The sequence below is a fragment of the Caretta caretta genome, chromosome 3 (assembly GCF_965140235.1).
Source record: "Caretta caretta isolate rCarCar2 chromosome 3, rCarCar1.hap1, whole genome shotgun sequence".
Classification (NCBI taxonomy): domain Eukaryota; kingdom Metazoa; phylum Chordata; order Testudines; family Cheloniidae; genus Caretta; species Caretta caretta.
The window spans coordinates 189,935,598-189,952,862 of NC_134208.1; the positions used below are offsets into that span (position 1 = coordinate 189,935,598).

At 43.1% G+C, this 17,265-nt stretch overlaps 1 protein-coding gene across 40 annotated transcripts in view; it reads left to right on the plus strand.

Moving 5' to 3' along the window:
* Positions 1 to 17,265, plus strand: part of LOC125633483 (uncharacterized) — a 786,124-nt gene that overhangs the window by 689,010 nt on the left and 79,849 nt on the right. Inside the window, exon 9 of one of the 40 annotated variants that reach the window (XR_012667840.1) lies at positions 2,792 to 2,892. The exons of the other annotated variants lie outside the window; for them this stretch is intronic. The gene's annotated coding sequence lies outside the window, so the exon portion shown is untranslated. Of the gene's footprint in view, positions 1 to 2,791; positions 2,893 to 17,265 lie in introns of those variants that run through there. 40 annotated transcript variants of the gene reach the window in all.

A 17,265-nucleotide genomic window follows, 5' to 3' on the forward strand; every position in this document is an offset into this window, starting at 1 on the left:
GGAAGAGCATATGCAATAGCCTCTTCATCACTGCTTCAACTCACCATGTCATGATGTGCAAGCTTTATCATCAATGACGTTACAAATAAAAACCAGGGAACTTCTTAAATATTTCAGACACCTCTATCTTGTGAAACAAATTTACTCTACCACAGAACCTCCTGGATTAAAAGTGTCTCGCACCCAGGAAATGAAGGCCATAAACAGAAAATATCTTCCTTCTCTTCTTGCTTTTCCCTTGCCGAGGGTGACCAGACAGCAAGTGTGAAAAATTGTGACAGGTGGTGCGGGGTAATAGGCTCCTATAGAAGACAAAGCCCCAAATATCTGGACTGTCCCTATAAAATCGGGACATCTGGTCACCCTACCTTTCCTCACCCTTTCCCCCACCCCAAACTTGATGATAAAATTCTGTAATCTGACAACCCACTGCAACTTGATAGCTGAATACTTATATGCTCAAATAATGCTTTTCTAGGCAACTATGCAATTGTAAATCTCATTGACATGAGCCATTTCAATGCTAGTTAGGCACTGCCTTCTTTTTGTTGCTATCTGTGTTGCCCAGCTTTGCTGTCCTCCTTTATCTGCTCCATTTTCAAAGCCAACACCAGTGGCCACACATTGGGACACATAGGCAGCTGTGGGATACAATGCCAAGCTTTAGATTCTGTTTATTCATCAGTGGCTTCGAAGTCTGTGGCTGGTCAGTAGGCTGATTATCCGCCTACAAGCCTGGTGTGGGATAAGTCTGTTGTTCAGCTGCCTTGTTTTTCTGTTCTCCAGTTCCTTGCAGTCAAAGTGATGAATTTGTTTCCTTTCATAATAAGTCAGACAATAAGAGACATCACTAAATTTTTCAAAACACCCAAGGCAGGGCTCTTGGTTCATGTTTCTTTGCTATGGAATTATACACTGTATGAAAGTCAAATTGCCACTTGACTCAGAATGTCCAGTGTCTCTTTCAAATTATAGCCAGCAATTGTACTACACAGTAAGGTAAAATTGGCCAGCACATATCTTAAAGGAGATTTTTTTAGAGACTACAGCCACAGCTACCTTTTATTTTCAGCCTTACAGACATGGGGCTACATGAGAACCTTGTATCCCATTACCTCCACCCATTTTCTGCAGGTATAAAAATTGCAAATATTTAGCTTTACAATCACCCACAACCTAGGTGGCTAATTTATTTAAAAATAAGCTGTGGCAATAACACTTAGAACCACCATAGCACTTTGCATTTTCTAACCACTTTGCAAACATTAGTTAAGTAAGGCCAAATCTAAACAAGAAACTTTTGCCATATAGAAAAGTCACATACAGATATGATTTTTAATTATATTTCTATACATACAGAAGCCGAAAAGTAGATGCAGTTATGCAAAAAAAAAAAAGTGCTTTAGCTGTATAGCTTATTTTATTGTGGCAACAAAGCAGTATTTTGCTTGTATAAGCTGTGTCTACTTTAGAAGGGTTTACTGTATAGGTATATTGGTATAGCTGTACCAGCAAACCTTTTCTAGTGTAGACCAAACCTAACCCTCTTAGCAATACTTTCAGGTAGATTAAATGACTTGCACAAGAACACAAAGGGAGTTATGTTAGCAGTGGGATTGGAATTCTGGAGTCATTAACTCTTTGTCCTGCGCTCAGACCAGTCCATTTTGTTATAAATGAGGTATAAAGTTCACCACTTTGGTCATATAAGAATATGTCCAGTAGTAACATATTGCAAAAGCTCTCCATTTACACCAGGCATTTCTTTGAGTATAATAGTCCATCACAAATTCTATCATGTTTCTGTGACTGAGGGGTTTATGCAATTACAACAAGTTGTTGATTTGAATGAGATATCCCTCTTGTGGACTTATATTTGGACTTTATCCGAGAAGACAGGGTTGGGATTTTGTTTGTTTTGTTCAATCATTTCTTATCACAGAACTTTGTTTGACTCAAACCACAGTGATACAAGCATTCAAATACCACCTTCAGATATAAAATAGATTTATTAAACATCAGTGCATAGCTGCTAAGCTTCATTGTTGCATACAGAATTCCCAACAAATAACTGGCATTTCTACCGATTTACTAATTAGTACTTCCTCTGAACCATGTGCAGTTTTTATTATTCTACTATGCTTTCTTCAGTCTCTACTTGGAATTTGTGTGTGTCTGTTATGTGCGGGGGGGGGGGGGGGGGAGGGAAGAGCAGCTCTAGAGCATTAGTTAAATTGGAGTTAAATAAAAAAAAAAATCCAGATCAACTTTTATCCTTAGGCAAGTTATGCACTGACTGAAATTAAATCACTGTATGTACTTGTAGATTGAAGAATTAGAGGTGGAGGATGGGTCAGAAACACTAAGATCAAAGTTTCTCTTCTTTGAAAAAAATCCCTTTGAAAGTCCCCATGCCACCTATTCTGCTTGTTAATGTTTTGACTGGAAGTGTCTGGCAGTGTCATCATCAGCAGAATATTTTTAAAGACTTTTTTTTTTTGCACTGACTCTAATAGCCAAGCAATGGAGCCTTAGCCGCCTCTGTTATATGTCTCTTAAGGGAATATTTTTGTTAATTGCAAATATTTGATTGACAAATATGGGATGCAATTAGTAGGCAGGCACAGTAGGAATGTGCAGTGAACTGGATCTCTGAACCAACAGATCTCAACTCTCTCAGCTTGATCTGAAATAGACGAGAGCATTTAAACCATATGTTTCCCTCAAACTTTTTCTTTCTTTTGAAAATTCCTTATTTCCCTTAACTTGCCTTCTTTCACTCTTTACCAAGGGAGCTAACTCATCTACTGTGATGACGTCAAGATAGAAAATTCCTCACAAGCTTCACACTTACACTGCTTTTTGACCGTTGCAGTAAAAATTAACATGGACAAGACTGCACATGCCAGTTGTGCTTAAAAAAGCCATAGGTAAAAGAGAATACAGTCTAATTTAACTTCAGACATTTGAGCTTAATGGTCTATTTAAACAACCCAGTATCATCTCAGGTTTTACATTTATCAATTATATTTCTTTTATTTACACAGAGTATTGTCTTTCTGGGGAGGCAGTAATTAAAACTTACCTAGATAAATTGAACTAAAATTCTGTGACATGAGAAAGAATTCAGAGAATCTGAGTGTTTATAGTGTTCTTGTTTTTAAAGCCAGAGCTCTTAAATCTATTGGGAGGGGGATATTATTAATATTATTATTTTAAATATGCATTGTTTTGGTGGGTTTAAAGTGTTGATGGCACCTGATGAAATTTATAAATAACTTTGCTAATGTAGCATGTATTTCTGGAAGTGGGGGATTCTTCCATCACTTTCTATTACAAGGGTTGCTTGTACGAAATTTAGCTATGTGTTGCTAAGGAATTCATCTGCTCTTCAGACTGCTCATTCTCCAGTTGAGTTCATCCCCTTTTTGTGACATCACAGTCATCTCTGCAACAGCTAATTGTGACATCATGAGCAGCGGAATGTTGCTTCTGTTGAGGAATAAGCAGCAGGAGCTACTAAGCATGGGTCAGAATCTAGGTCTGTATCATTGCATTAGTGTTTAGAATTTATTGTACATCATCAAATAGTTTTGAGAAAATGAAGGTATGAAAATATTTTTAATATTATCGCCTTCCAGTATGTTGCATATCTTACGTACCAATCTTATCGTACACACGCAAGTCTAAAATCCCATTGACATCAGTGGGAATACTCATGTGAGTGAAGTGAGTTTACATGTGCTTGAAGTCTTGGGCTCTGTTAGAACACAACACTAAAGACACTTGAAGAGTCTAATGAAGTTTTGCTTATTTCAGAAGGTCCTTATCCTGCAACATTTTCTCATGTTGGGATCAACCCATGTGATAAAGCATGACTCATATAAGTGTTGCAGGATCCAACCTTCAATTTTCAAATTCTAATAATATGTTAACTGGACACTTTATTAATGCAAAGAGAACTGCATCTATAGTAGCTGCATGATAACATTAAAAATATAAATTACATTTCCTACAACTTTCCTGGAGAATTTCATCTATAGAAAAAGCATCTGTTAGCTCAATTCATTCTGAATGTATTGGTTTATATTTTCTTTTTCTTATTGTTAGTCTCACAATACAATTACAAAAAAAAAAAATTGTTCTAAACATGTAACTGTAAAGATGGCATGATTCTATACTATTTTCTGTTATTTATTTATATATATATATATATATATATATTTATATAATGCTGGTGTATGCACTAATGTGTAACATAGAGGCATTTATTTTAAATTCCCTTTTCAGCAAACTTTGTTGTATAATTAGAAAAATATACTTAATGAGAGTTTATTATGGGACTAAGCTAACCTAGATAGTACTGTATGATCAACTATTATGGCAGAGATATTTTAAAAGTCTTTTCAGGTGCTTGCTTGTGCATGTTCAGGTTGGTCTTAGTGACGAATGATCCTTTTCAATCCAGTCCTTTCTCTTCATCTGAAGTAGTGATCATCTCTCTGTCTGCCAAGTGCTTGGCAAAAATGTCCACAGTGCAGTGTAAATTGCTGCCTGGTGAAATTGTTCCAAGCCACTGTGTTGAAATGGTTAATTTTGTCTCCAGCTTTCAGTTCACAACCAGAGATCAATGTCACACAGTATAAGCTATGCTTTTCTGCCATGCTGATGCAATTTACTTTTTTAAAAAAAATAGGTTATACTTCTAGTGATCTTGTATTGTTGCATAGTAAAGCACAAGAGATAACTGGTGTCAACATTACAATGATATAGCATACATATGGAGCTCTGCATGTACATATATGTTAATGTGTGCAGCATGGGGCATGCCCTTCTATACATTTACAGCATATAGAAATATGCCCACATATGCCCAGGCAGTTTGAATTGAATATGACTTGAATTGAATATGGGATGGGAAACATGCTAATTTGTCCATAGAAGTCATTTAGAATGGAATACAAAATTATAGTCTTTCTGTAGGTTATTTGAACCATTCCGTAGAATTTAATAGAGAATTACAGCCCTGCAATAGTGTCCTATAGGATAGTGATTCAAAACACTTTTAAAAAGGTATATTGTTCTCTTCTAAATCAGTATGCTTTTAGAGTGATTTCTATGGAGCCCTAATACATTTTTGTGGAACCCTATTGCTTGCTTCCCTATTCAGTGCTATAGGGTTTTCCATTTTCAATTTGAAGATGCAAAGTGGAATTTTATGGTTTGTTTACTTAAAAAAACAGGTGTTCATTTTCAAAGTGATCTGTGGGGAATTATGCACATGCATTGTTAGAACAATACTGCAGCTAACTAGGGTTTTCACCCAGTAACTACCCCAACACCACAATGTACCTCTGGACAGACCATGGTGGAATCAAAAAACTTTGCAGATTGATGCAGCAAACGGTGGTAGTGTGATGTGGCTCTTTCATGTGCTGAAAGAAAGACGTCAGACTTTGGGCTCAGTGATGCCTTAGCGATACTAGCTGTCAAGGTTCCTTCCCCGCTCTGAACTCTAGGGTACAGATGTGGGGAATTGCATGAAAACCCCCTCAGCTTATTTTTATCAGCTTAGGTTAAAACTTCCCCAAGGTACAAACTATTTTGCCTTTTGCCCTTGGACTTTATTGCTGCCACCACCAAGCGTCTAACAAATATGTAACCAGGAAAGAGCCCGCTTGGAAACATCTTTCCCCCCCCAAATCCTCCCAAACCCTACACCCCCTTTCCTTGGGAAGGCTTGATAAAAATCCTCACCAATTTGCATAGGTGAACACAGACCCAAACCCTTGGATCTTAAGAACAATGAAAAAGCAATCAGGTTCTTAAAAGAAGAATTTTAATTGAAGAAAGAAAGTAAAAGAATCACCTCTGTAAAATCAGGATGGTAAATACCTTACACGGTAATCAGATTCAAAACAGAGAATCCCTCTAGGCAAAACCTTAAGTTACAAAAAGACACAAAAACAGGAATATACATTTATTCAGCACAGCTTATTTTATCAGCCATTTAAACAAAACAGAATCTAACGCATATCTAGCTAGATTACTTACTAAGTTCTAAGACTCCATTCCTTTTCTGTTCCTGGCAAAAGCATCACACAGACAGAGAATCTTTGTTCTCCCCTCTCCCCCCGCACCTCCCACAGCTTTGAAAGTATCTTGTCTCCTCATTGGTCATTTTGGTCAGGTGCCAGCGAGGTTATCCTAGCTTCTTAACCCTTTACAGGTGAAAGGGTTTTTCCTCTGGCCAGGAGGGATTTAAAGGTGTTTACCCTTCCCTTTATATTTATGACAAGCCCCCCAAATCAGAGATAGGGTGAAACGCTGACTTTGATTTCTTCCTGGAGCTCTAGGGGAAAACAGAGTTAATAAGACACATGCACCTCTAAATATACTACCAAGTATATAAAGACTAACAATATTTTCCACATCTCAAGGACAATTTTAACCAGTTGATTCTGGGAAACTTTCATGGGAGAGTGCATCAGCCACTTTGTTAGAAGCTCCTGAGATGTGTTGGATGTCGAAATCAAAATCTTGGAGAGCTAAACTCCACCGAATAAGTTTTTTGTTATTTCCCGTGGCGGTATGAAGCCACTGTAGCGCAGTATGGTCTGTCTGCAGGTGGAAACGCCGTCCCCAAACCTATGGGCGTAGCTTTTCCAGAGCGTAGACAATGGCGTAACATTCTTTTTCACTGACTGACCAGTTGCTTTCCCTCTCAGACAGCTTCTTGCTGAGAAATGCTACAGGGAGGAATTCTTGATCCAGTCCTTCCTGCATTAAAACTGCTCCCACACCATGCTCGAATGCATCTGTGGTTACTACGAACGGTTTGTCAAAGTCTGGGGCCCTTAGCACAGGGTCAGACACGAGTGTCGCTTTAAGCTGGTTAAAGGCCTTCTGATACTCTTCGGTCCACTGAACGGCATTTGGCTGTTTCTTTTTGGTTAGGTCTGTCAGTGGGGCGGCGATTTGTCTGTATTGTGGTACAAATCACCTGTAATATCCGGCCAAGCCTAAGAAGGATTGGACCTGTTTCTTTGACTTTGGGACAGGCCACTTTTGGATAGCATCCACTTTGGCCTGTAGGGGGTTGATAGTTCCTTGACCCACCTGGTGTCCAAGGTAAGTCACTCTGTTTAGGCCTATTTGACACTTCTTAGCCTTAACAGATGGTCCTGCCTCCCTTATGCACTCGAAGACTTTTTGTAGATGTTCCAAGTGTTCTGCCCAGGAATCCGAAAATATGGCCACATCGTCAAGGTAGGTGACTGCATATTCTCCTAAGCCTGCTAGGAGACCATCGACAAGTTTTTGAAAGGTGGCGGGTGCATTCCGCAGCCCGAAAGGGAGTACATTAAATTCATACAGCCCGACATGTGTGGTGAAGGCTGATCTTTCCTTGGTGGATTAGTCTAGCAGTTCCTGCCAGTACCCCTTGGTTAAGTCCAAGGCAGAGATGAACTGGGCCCATCCCAGTTTCTCTAATAGTTCATTTGTGTGTGGCATTGGATAGTTGTCTGGGCGAGTTACAGCATTAAGCTTATGGTAGTCCATGCAAAAACGTATCTCCCCATCTGGTTTGGGAACTAGAACCACTGGAGATGCCCAGGCACTGCCAGAGGGACGGATTACCCCCATCTGTAACATATTCTGGATCTCCCGTCCTATAGCAGTTTTAGCTTGAAGAGACACCCGGTAAGGTTGGACTTTAATTGGGTGAGCATTACCTGTGTCAATGGAGTGGTATGCCCATTCAGTCAGTCCTGGGGTGGCTGAGAACGTCGGCGGGTAGCTAGTGCACAGCTCCTTGATCTGCTGTCGCTGCATATGCCCAAGGCTCATGGAGAGGTTCATCTCTTCCATGCCACCAGCATTTTTCCCTTCGTAGTGGACATCAGTCCACTCAGCGTCATCTCCTCCCTGGGCTGTAAACTGACAAACCTTTAATTCTCTGGAATAAAAGGGCTGTAGAGAATTAATATGGTGCAACTTAGGCTTTCGGTTGGAGGTGGGGAAACCTATGAGATAATTAACAGCTCCCAGGCGCTCCTGGACCATGAATGGCCCTTCCCACAATGCTTCCATTGTATGGGCCTGGAGCACCTTTAAGACCATGACCTGGTCCCCTACTTTGAAGGAACGCTCTCTGGCATGTTTATCATACCAGACTTTTTGCTCCTATTGAGCATCCTGTAGGTTTTCTTTAGCAAGGGCTAAAGAGGTTTGGAGGGTGTTTTGTAGGTTGATTACAAAGTCCAGAATGTTAGTTCCTGGAGAAGGTGTAAACCCCTCTCATTGCTGTTTCACAACTGTAATGTCCCCTTAACCTCGCGGCCATATATAAGTTCAAATGGTGAAAACCTAAACTGGGTTGTGGTACAGCTCTGTAGGCAAAGAGCAACTGCTGCAACACTAGGTCCCAATCATTGGAGTGTTCATTTACGAATTTACGTATCATGGCCCCCAAAGTTCCATTAAACTTCTACACCATGCCATTTGTTTGATGGTGGTAAGGAGTGGCGACCAAGTGATTTACCCCATGAGCTTCCCAAAGGCTTTCCATAGTTCCTGCCAGGAAATTAGTTCCTACCCTGGCAAAAATGTCTACTGGTGCCTGGCACACACTTTTAGCCCTGGTGTTGCTTAGAGCTACTGCTTCCAGCCATCAGGTGGCAAAATCCATGAAAGTCAGTATGTACTGCTTCCCTCTGGGTGTCTTTTTCGGAAAAGGACCCAGAATATCCACAGCTACTCGCTGAAATGGAACCTCAATGATGGGGAGTGGCTGGAGAGGGGCTTTGACCTGGTCTTAGGGTTTTTGCACTCTTTACCTATGTCTGGTCTTGTGAGGTATGCCAGAGACATCCTTGCCCATTCCTTCCCAGTGGAATGACCTCCCTAAACGGTCTTTGATCCTGTTCACCCCAGCATGGCCACTAGGATGATCGTGGGCTAAGCTCAAGAGCTTTATCTGGTACTTAGTTGGAACTACCAACTGTCTCTGAGGATGCCAGTCTTCCTGGTATCCACCAGAAAGAGTTTCCTTGTATAAAAGTCCTCTTTCTACAACAAACCTGGATCGATTAGAAGAGCTGAGAGGCAGTGGGTTGCTCTGTGCCACTTTTGAAGCTCTCTGAAGGCTTTCATCTGCTTTCTGTTCACTCTGGAACTGTTCCCTTGATGCTGGAAACATCAGTTCCTCATTGGATTGTGGACCTAGGCTTGGTCCCTCTGCGATGTAGGTGATGTAGGGGATGGGATGTTTCCATTTACTGTGAACCGCTCTCCGCTGTTGCACTATGTTGGGGTTCAGGCTCCAGCTGAGCCTCTGGTGTAGGGTTATCGGCTGCTGCCAGTTCAGGTTTGCTGGGGCCCTCTGGTGTTGGGGTTGCAAGTACTGGATTCAGTGCTGGCAATGGGTCTGGTGCTGGTTGTTCCGCTGGTTCCAGTTCTGGGACTGGCTCTGTCTGGGTCTCTGGGACTGGATTCACTACTGCTGTTGCAGACATTGGCCTGGGGTCCGGGTCCGTCACCTCTGACCGGGTCCTGGTAGAAGTTTCTGGAACAGAGCTAGGCGTGATGGCTTGTTTAGCCTGGCTGCAGGTGACCATTCCCACCCTCTTGGCTAGCTTCACATGATTGGCCAAGTCTTCCCCCAACAGCATGGGGATGGGATAATCATCACAGCCTGCAAAAGTCCACATTCCTGACCAGCCCTTGTACTGGACAGGCAACTTGGCTGTAGGCAAATTGAAAGAGTTTGACTTGAAGGGTTGAATTGTCACTTGGATCTTTGGGTTGATTAAATTGGAGTCCACTGAGGAAGCATGGATAGCCGACACTTGTGCTCCAGTGTCCCTCCATGTGGTGACCTTCTTCCCGCCCACACTCACAGTTTCCCTCCGCTCCGAGGGTATCTGGGAGGTATCTGGGCCTGAGGACCTCTGGTGTGATTCTGGTGCAATGAACTGTAATCTGTGGGGGTTCTTGGGGCAGTTGGCCTTTACATGCCCCGGCTCGTTACATTTAAAACATCATGCAGCTGACGGGTCACTGGGGTGAGGTGGGTTGCTGGAGAACAGTGTGGCAGGATGATAAGGTGTCTGGAGGGTTCCTTGGGGGGGTAGTTGGGGCCTTGGTCTGCCCCCGGTAGTAGGGTGTAGTCTGAGGTTGTCCCTTCTGGTATCCACTCCAACTGTGACCAGTTTTTTTCTTTTCTGCCACCTCCACCCATTTGGCACCAATCTCCCCCACCTTGATTACAGTTTTGGGCTTCCCATCTAGGATGTATCTTTCTATTTCCTCAGGAACACCCTCTAAGAACTGCTCCATTTGCATTAGGAAGGGCAAATCTTCTGGAGATTTAACACTTGCTCCCAATATCCAGTCATCCCAATGTTTCACAATGTGGTAGGCATGTCGGGTAAATGACACGTCTGGTTTCCACCTTAGGGCTCTGAACTGCCGACAGGAATGCACGGGTGTAAGCCCCATTCTGACTCTTGCCTTGGTTTTAAACAGTTCATACTGGTTCATGTGTTCCTTAGGCATTTCAGCTGCCACCTCAGCTAAGGGTCCACTGAGCTGCGGCCTCAGGTCTACCATGTATTGGTCGGTAGAGATGCTGTACCCAAGGCAGGCCCTTTCAAAGTTTTCTAAGAAGGCCTTGTATCGCCTGCCTTGTAGGTGGGGAACTTTCTGGGATGGGAAGTGGTACCTGGAGAAGGATTGCTAGGGTTTGTTGGTATATTCTGCTGAGCCTTTGCCTTCTCCATCTCCAGTGCATGCTTCCTCTCTTTTTCCTTCTCCTCCAGTTCTTTGTCCCTTGCCTCCATAGCTCTCCTCTCCTGTGGGCAGCCTCTTGGTTCTTTTCTGCCTCTTTTGCTGCCTCCATAGCTCTCCTGTGGGCAGCCTATTGGTTTTTTTCTGTCTCTCTCGCTGCCTCCAGTTCTCTTCTGTGGGCAGCCTCTTTGGCTGTTTCTGCCTTGGGCTCTGTCATGTTTGCCTCTCTGTTTTTAACTAACTTTACACCCGAGAGTTAGAAATAAAACAAACAAAACAAAAAACTTGGCTTGTAAAATTTTGCTGTGCTGTAATACGATGCCTATATTCTCTGATAGTGACTGTCAGCCTACAGAAAAATCCTTAAAAAAAAAACAACCTAACATCTTTGTCTCCAGGCAAATAGACAGAAAACCCCTCTAGTTGCTCTTAGGTAAAAAAAGAAACTTCTTCAGGTCTGTGAAGACTTGTGAATTTCCCTACAGGAGGTTAAGTACCCTGCCTTTAGGTAGAGAAAACTCCAGCTCACAAAAGACAATTCCCTTTTGTCTCTGCTCTGGCCCCAAAGCAGAGGGAAAAAAAACTCTAACTGCTTTCAGCCGAAAACCTGCTTTTCAGCAGCCCAAAGGAAAAAAAAAATTCCTTTTAAAATCTGTACTTCTGGTTCAAAAAATCTCAAATTGATCTCAAAATGATTTCAGATTAATCCCACAGCCCTGCCACCATGTCAAGGTTCCTTCCCAACTCTGAACTCTAGGGTACAGATGTGGGGACCTGCATGAAAACCCCCTCAGCTTATTTTTACCAGCTTGGGTTAAAACTTCCCCAAGGTACAAACTATTTTACCTTTTGCCCTTGGACTTTATTGCTGCCACCACCAAGCATCTAACAATATATAAACAGGAAAGAGCTCGCTTGGAAACATCTTTTTCCCCCAAATCCTCCCAAACCCTACACCCCCTTTCCTGGGGAAGGCTTGATAAAAATCCTCACCAATTTACATAGGTGATCACAGACCCAAACCCTTGGATCTTAAGAACAATGAAAAAGCAATCAGGTTCTTAAAAGAAGAATTTTAATTGAAGAAAGAAAGTAAAAGAATCACCTCTGTAAAATCAGGATGGTAAATACCTTACAGGGTAATCAGATTCAAAACATAGAGAATCCCTCTAGGCAAAACCTTAAGTTACAAAAAGGCACAAACAGGAATATCCATTCCATTCAGCACAGCTTATTTTATCAGCCATTTAAATAAAACAGAATCTAATGCATATCTAGCCAGATTACTTACTAAGTTCTAAGACTCCATTCCTGTTCTGTCCCCAGCAAAAGTATCACCCAGACAGACAGAGAGGCTTTGTTTCTCCCTCCCCGCAGCTTTTGAAAGTATCTTGTCTCCTCATTGGTCATTTTGGTCAGGTGCCAGCGAGGTTATCCTAGCTTCTTAACCCTTTACAGGTGAAAGGGTTTTTCCGTTGGCCAGGAGAGATTTAAAGGTATTTACCATTCCCTTTATATTTATGACACTAGCTCACGGGTGGGGCAGTGCCAAACTGCCCCATCACTGGAGGAGCACCAGGAAGCAGTCTCCCTCAGCGGAATGCCTCCCAGAATTTGGAGAAGTTATGTTTCCACTACTGCACCCATTTACATGGTAAAGCTTACTATCCCTCCATCCTGGGGCTGGTCTTTGTGGAAACGGTGCTGTGGTGCTGCTTCTTTGCCCTGCTCCATTTGGGATCATGCGGACCCTTGAAGCAACAAAGGAGACAGAAGAACCCACACACCGCTAAGCACAGGGAGCAGAAATTCCACTGGCTGCGCAAATAGGGCAGGCTCACTTCCCAACAATGCACAGCCATGGAAAGGCCAGGCAAAACCTGGCTTTGTGTGTACAACCCAAATCAGTCTCATTTTGGTCTGTACCATGCACTCAGCCATAGTGATTACTCTCCACCTACTCTGTGGCGCTGTGCAGCCACCAGAATTTAGAAGCCCAGATCTCAGACCAGCAGTGACAGAATCCCCAAAACAGTTAAGCCAGGTTCCAAACACATTGTTTATATGAGGAAGCTCTGCACAGCATCTTGACAGGAATATGACATGGTTTTTTAAAGAATTCTGAAACCTTACATGGAAGTTTTCTTGCATTTCTATCCTCCCCAAATGAGTTTCATTTTGGCTATTTCCAAAAAATGATTATTTTTGCTTCCGAATGCAGAAAAGAATAATCAGGTGCATGAGAACCAGGAATCACCCTGCATGTGAGTGCTTTCTCTCTGGTGCTTTGTCATCTTCCATCCAGACAACACTTTCTGATCTCCTTTGTTATCGTAGCCTGATAAATAAACAGCCCCAAAATTACAGAACTTATTATGGTAATTGAGTGAAGAAAACAGAATACAGACCCTTTCTCCCTATCTCTTAGATTGCCATTGCTAAAGATGCCTAAACCTGTGCTTCTCAAATGACATTGTAATATTAGCCTTCTTTCTTTTTTTCCCTATGATTGTTTTCTGTCCGTCTCAAGCTGGGTGTCAGTTCATTTAGATTTACATCAAGTAGTAAATTAAAATAATCACTCAGCAAACACTCTCAGCTCAGTTTTCTCTTTCAGTCAGGAGTTGCGCGAGATGCTTGAAGCATTCAAGCAGAAAATATTGCTGTCTAGATATTTGTCCTCTGGGTGATAAAGGAGGCATTGTCTTGGGACCCACTCAGGCCTCGGAGCTGATAGTTGCTGTGCATCACAGCTGTGAAGTACGCTTTGTTATGTGTCTGAGGATTAGGGTTCAGGACCTTGTTTTTCTTGAAATACCAGACTGATCAGAGCTGCATATGTTCAGGGGAAAGCAGAGGTCGATGGTTCTCTGTCCACATTTTTACTAGATTATTCTTGGACAGAACTCTGGGAGAATACCCTGCAGCTTAAACCATCCCAAGAGTTTCTCATATTCTGCATCGTAGCAGTCATGGAAAATGTTGTAGTTTATCTACATGTGTCTGAAACAAAAGACTACAGCATCTCAGAGTCTCTGGGCTGTGGACCAAAGCTGTAATGTGCTCAGTTATAAACCTGCCCCTTTGTGTTTCATTTACTGTACAACTGCACACTTAGAAATAGAAATAACCCAATACAAATAACGTGCAGCCCTAAAGAGGGTGCAGTCAATCTACAGAGGAAGAGCTAACCTTAAAGCAAGTGGTGGAACTGATATTGTAAGTGACTGTGGGTTTTTTTCTGAACAGTTCATTTTAAAAAGAGGAACATTTATTTTAAAAAAAGAAGAGAAAAATGTGTTTATTTTGACAAAAAAAGGTATTTTTGTCAGCAATCTCATTTGGTACCCTGTACTCTAGTCCTTATTCAGGTGAAACTCCCATTGAAGTTAGTGGGCATGTAGCCTGAGTAAGGACAGCAGGATCTGGCCAATAGTTATTTAGCCTTTCAAGCTGTCTGATCTTTGTGTCAGTACAATGTGGTAGTTTGCAGAACAGAAGGCTTTGGGCCAGATTCTCTCCTCACTTAAAACTTCAGTGAAATTAATTGGGTTGCACTGATATAACTGAGAACTGAATTCAGCTCTCTCTTTGGGCATGTCTACACTTGCCATTTAAAGCAGAAAAGTCCCCTTTTTGCGCAAAAACCATGGGAGCGTCTACACTTGCCAAACTCAGAAGTTTCACCGCAAAAAGAAAACCACCTCCGCAAGAGAGAAACAGTTCTTACCGGTGATGCTTTTGTGGTGATGTGCAAGTGAAGACACATTCTTCCTGTTTACACAGCTTTTAGCCTCCTGAGGATATCCCACAGTGCCTAGGTGACCACTCTAGCCAGCAGCTCTGCTGTTCTGTTGCCAGGTAAACAGACATCCATCCCTCCCGCTGTAAAGCCAGGGAACTTTGAAACTCCCCTTCCTGTTTTCTTGGCAAGTGCTCACTTATCTGGCCAGGTGACAATGCCTGCTCCACGGAGCAAAGGATCCCCTACTTGGAGCAATGCTGAGCTACTGGAGCTGATTAGTGTTTGGGGAGAGGAGGCTGTGCAGGAACCCAGGATGCCCCACAATCACCCCCTCGCCCCCCTTCCCACAAGAGCCATTGTCAAACTGGAGAGAGCTACACGGTGGGATAGCTGCCCTAGAGTGCTGCTCTCATCCCTGATGGAAGTGCTGCTAATGTAAACACTCTCTGACACCTGAGGAATTAAGTGAGTACACAAACCAGCACTTTACTTTCATTGGTTCCCTACCACCGGTGAAACTTACAATGCAAAAACTCTGCAAGTGTAGACATACCCTCAGTAAATAAAGATAACAAGCAGTCTGGTGGCACCTTAAAGACTGTGCACATCTCCGTGTGGACACCTGACGGTTGAATTGACAGACTGGACTTCTACATAGAGTGCTTCCGCAGATGTGCACAGGCTGAAATTGTGACCAAAAGGCATCACTTGCCCAATAACCTCAGCCATACAGAACACAACACCATCCACAGCCTTAGAAACAACTCTGACATTATAATCAAAGGGGCTAACAATGGAAGTGCTGTAGTCATAATGAACAGGTCGGATTATGAACAGGAGGCTGCCAGGCAACTCTCCAACACGACTATAAGGTGGGTAGAAAGTTGGCTAGATTGTCAGGCTCAACGGGTAGTGATCAATGGCTCCATGTCTAGTTGGCAGCCGGTATCAAGTGGAGTGCCCCAAGGGTTGGTCCTGGGGCTGGTTTTGTTCAATATCTTCATAAATGATCTGGAGGATGGTGTGGATTGCACTCTCAGCAAATTTGCGGATGATACTAAACTAGGAGGAGTGGTAGATACGTTGGAGGGCAGGGATAGGATACAGAGGGACCTAGACAAATTTGGAGGATTGGGCCAAAAGAAATCTGATGAGGTTCAACAAGGACAAGTGCAGAGTCCTGCACTTAGGACAGAAGAATCCCATGCACTGCTACAGACTAGGGACCGAGTGGCTAGGCAGCAGTTCTGCAGAAAAGGAACTAGGGGTTACAGTGGACGAGAAGCTGGATATGAGTCAACAGTGTGCCCTTGTTGCCAAGAAGGCCAATGGCATTTTGGGATGTATAAGTAGGGGCATAGCCAGCAGATCGAGGGACGTGATCGTTCCCCTCTATTCGACATTGGTGAGGCCTCATCTGGAGTACTATGTCCAGTTTTGGGCCCCACACTTCAAGAAGGATGTGGATAAATTGGAGAGAGTCCAGCGAAGGGCAACAAAAATGATTAGGGGTCTGGAACATATGACTTATGAGGAGAGGCTGAGGGAACTGGGATTGTTTAGTCTGCAGAAGAGAAGAATGAGGGGGGATTTGATAGCTGCTTTCAACTACCTGAGAGGTGGTTCCAAAGAGGATGGTTCTAGACTATTCTCAGTGGTAGAAGAGGACAGGACAAGGAGTAATGGTCTCAAGTTGCAGTGGGGGAGGTTTAGGTTGGATATTAGGAAAAACGTTTTCACTAGGAGAGTGGTGAAACTCTGGAATGCGTTACCTAGGGAGGTGGTAGAATCTCCTTCCTTGGAAGTTTTTAAGGTCAGGCTTGACAAAGCCCTGGCTGGGATGATTTAACTGGGGATTGATCCTGCTTTGAGCAGGGGGTTGGACTAGATGACCTCCTGAGGTCCCTTCCAACCCTGATATTCTGTGATTCTTAACAAATTCAAAGAGCCACCTATATTTTTTTATATCAACCCTGTCTCAAAATGTTCCCTTTTTTCACCACAAATGGGGAATTTCACCCTACAGTTGCCCAGGACTGGAACTCTTCTCCTCCAAATGGGTGGAATAGCCTTCGCAATCCTGGCACCCTCCTCTGGAGCTGAAAGGCTCTGGAAGACATAGATGTCAGCGAATTCTCTATGCTTAACCCTTGCCTGGCCCCACCCTCTTATATTCCCTGAGCACTGATATACAGAGAACCCCCTGCTGGATTTGGTCCCTGTGCTACATGTGGCCCATCAAATCTTGCATCCTCTAGTGTAGCACCAGTACTTCGGCTGGGCATGCCTCTCCACCCACACAAACATGAGGCTTCATGAATGTGTGGATACCTCAACACACTCTTAGGACATCATCTTAATAAAAAGGAGACACTTGGGTGATTTTAGAAGTCTTGGGGCCCCAGGAGGAACCACTGATTGGATCATTCCTCTGCTTTGGCTCCCCAGTGACAAAAGAGTATCATATCCAGAACACTGATTTCAGTCCCTCAGCCAAAACTGGCCTGTGCTATAGTCACCCAAAGCCAGCTATAGGTTGCAGTAGTGGAGTTTTCATCCCTGGTGTTGTTGAACTAACATTCTCCCACCCTATCATCCCACATCCTGCCAATCTTTGTCCTGTACAAAGGAGAGGGAATGTCCATGGAGCACAGCAGCATTGTCTGGCATGGGGGAGCCTATTTGTTTGCTACACTTTCTGCTGGTGTAATGCTTTGCTGCCTTCATGC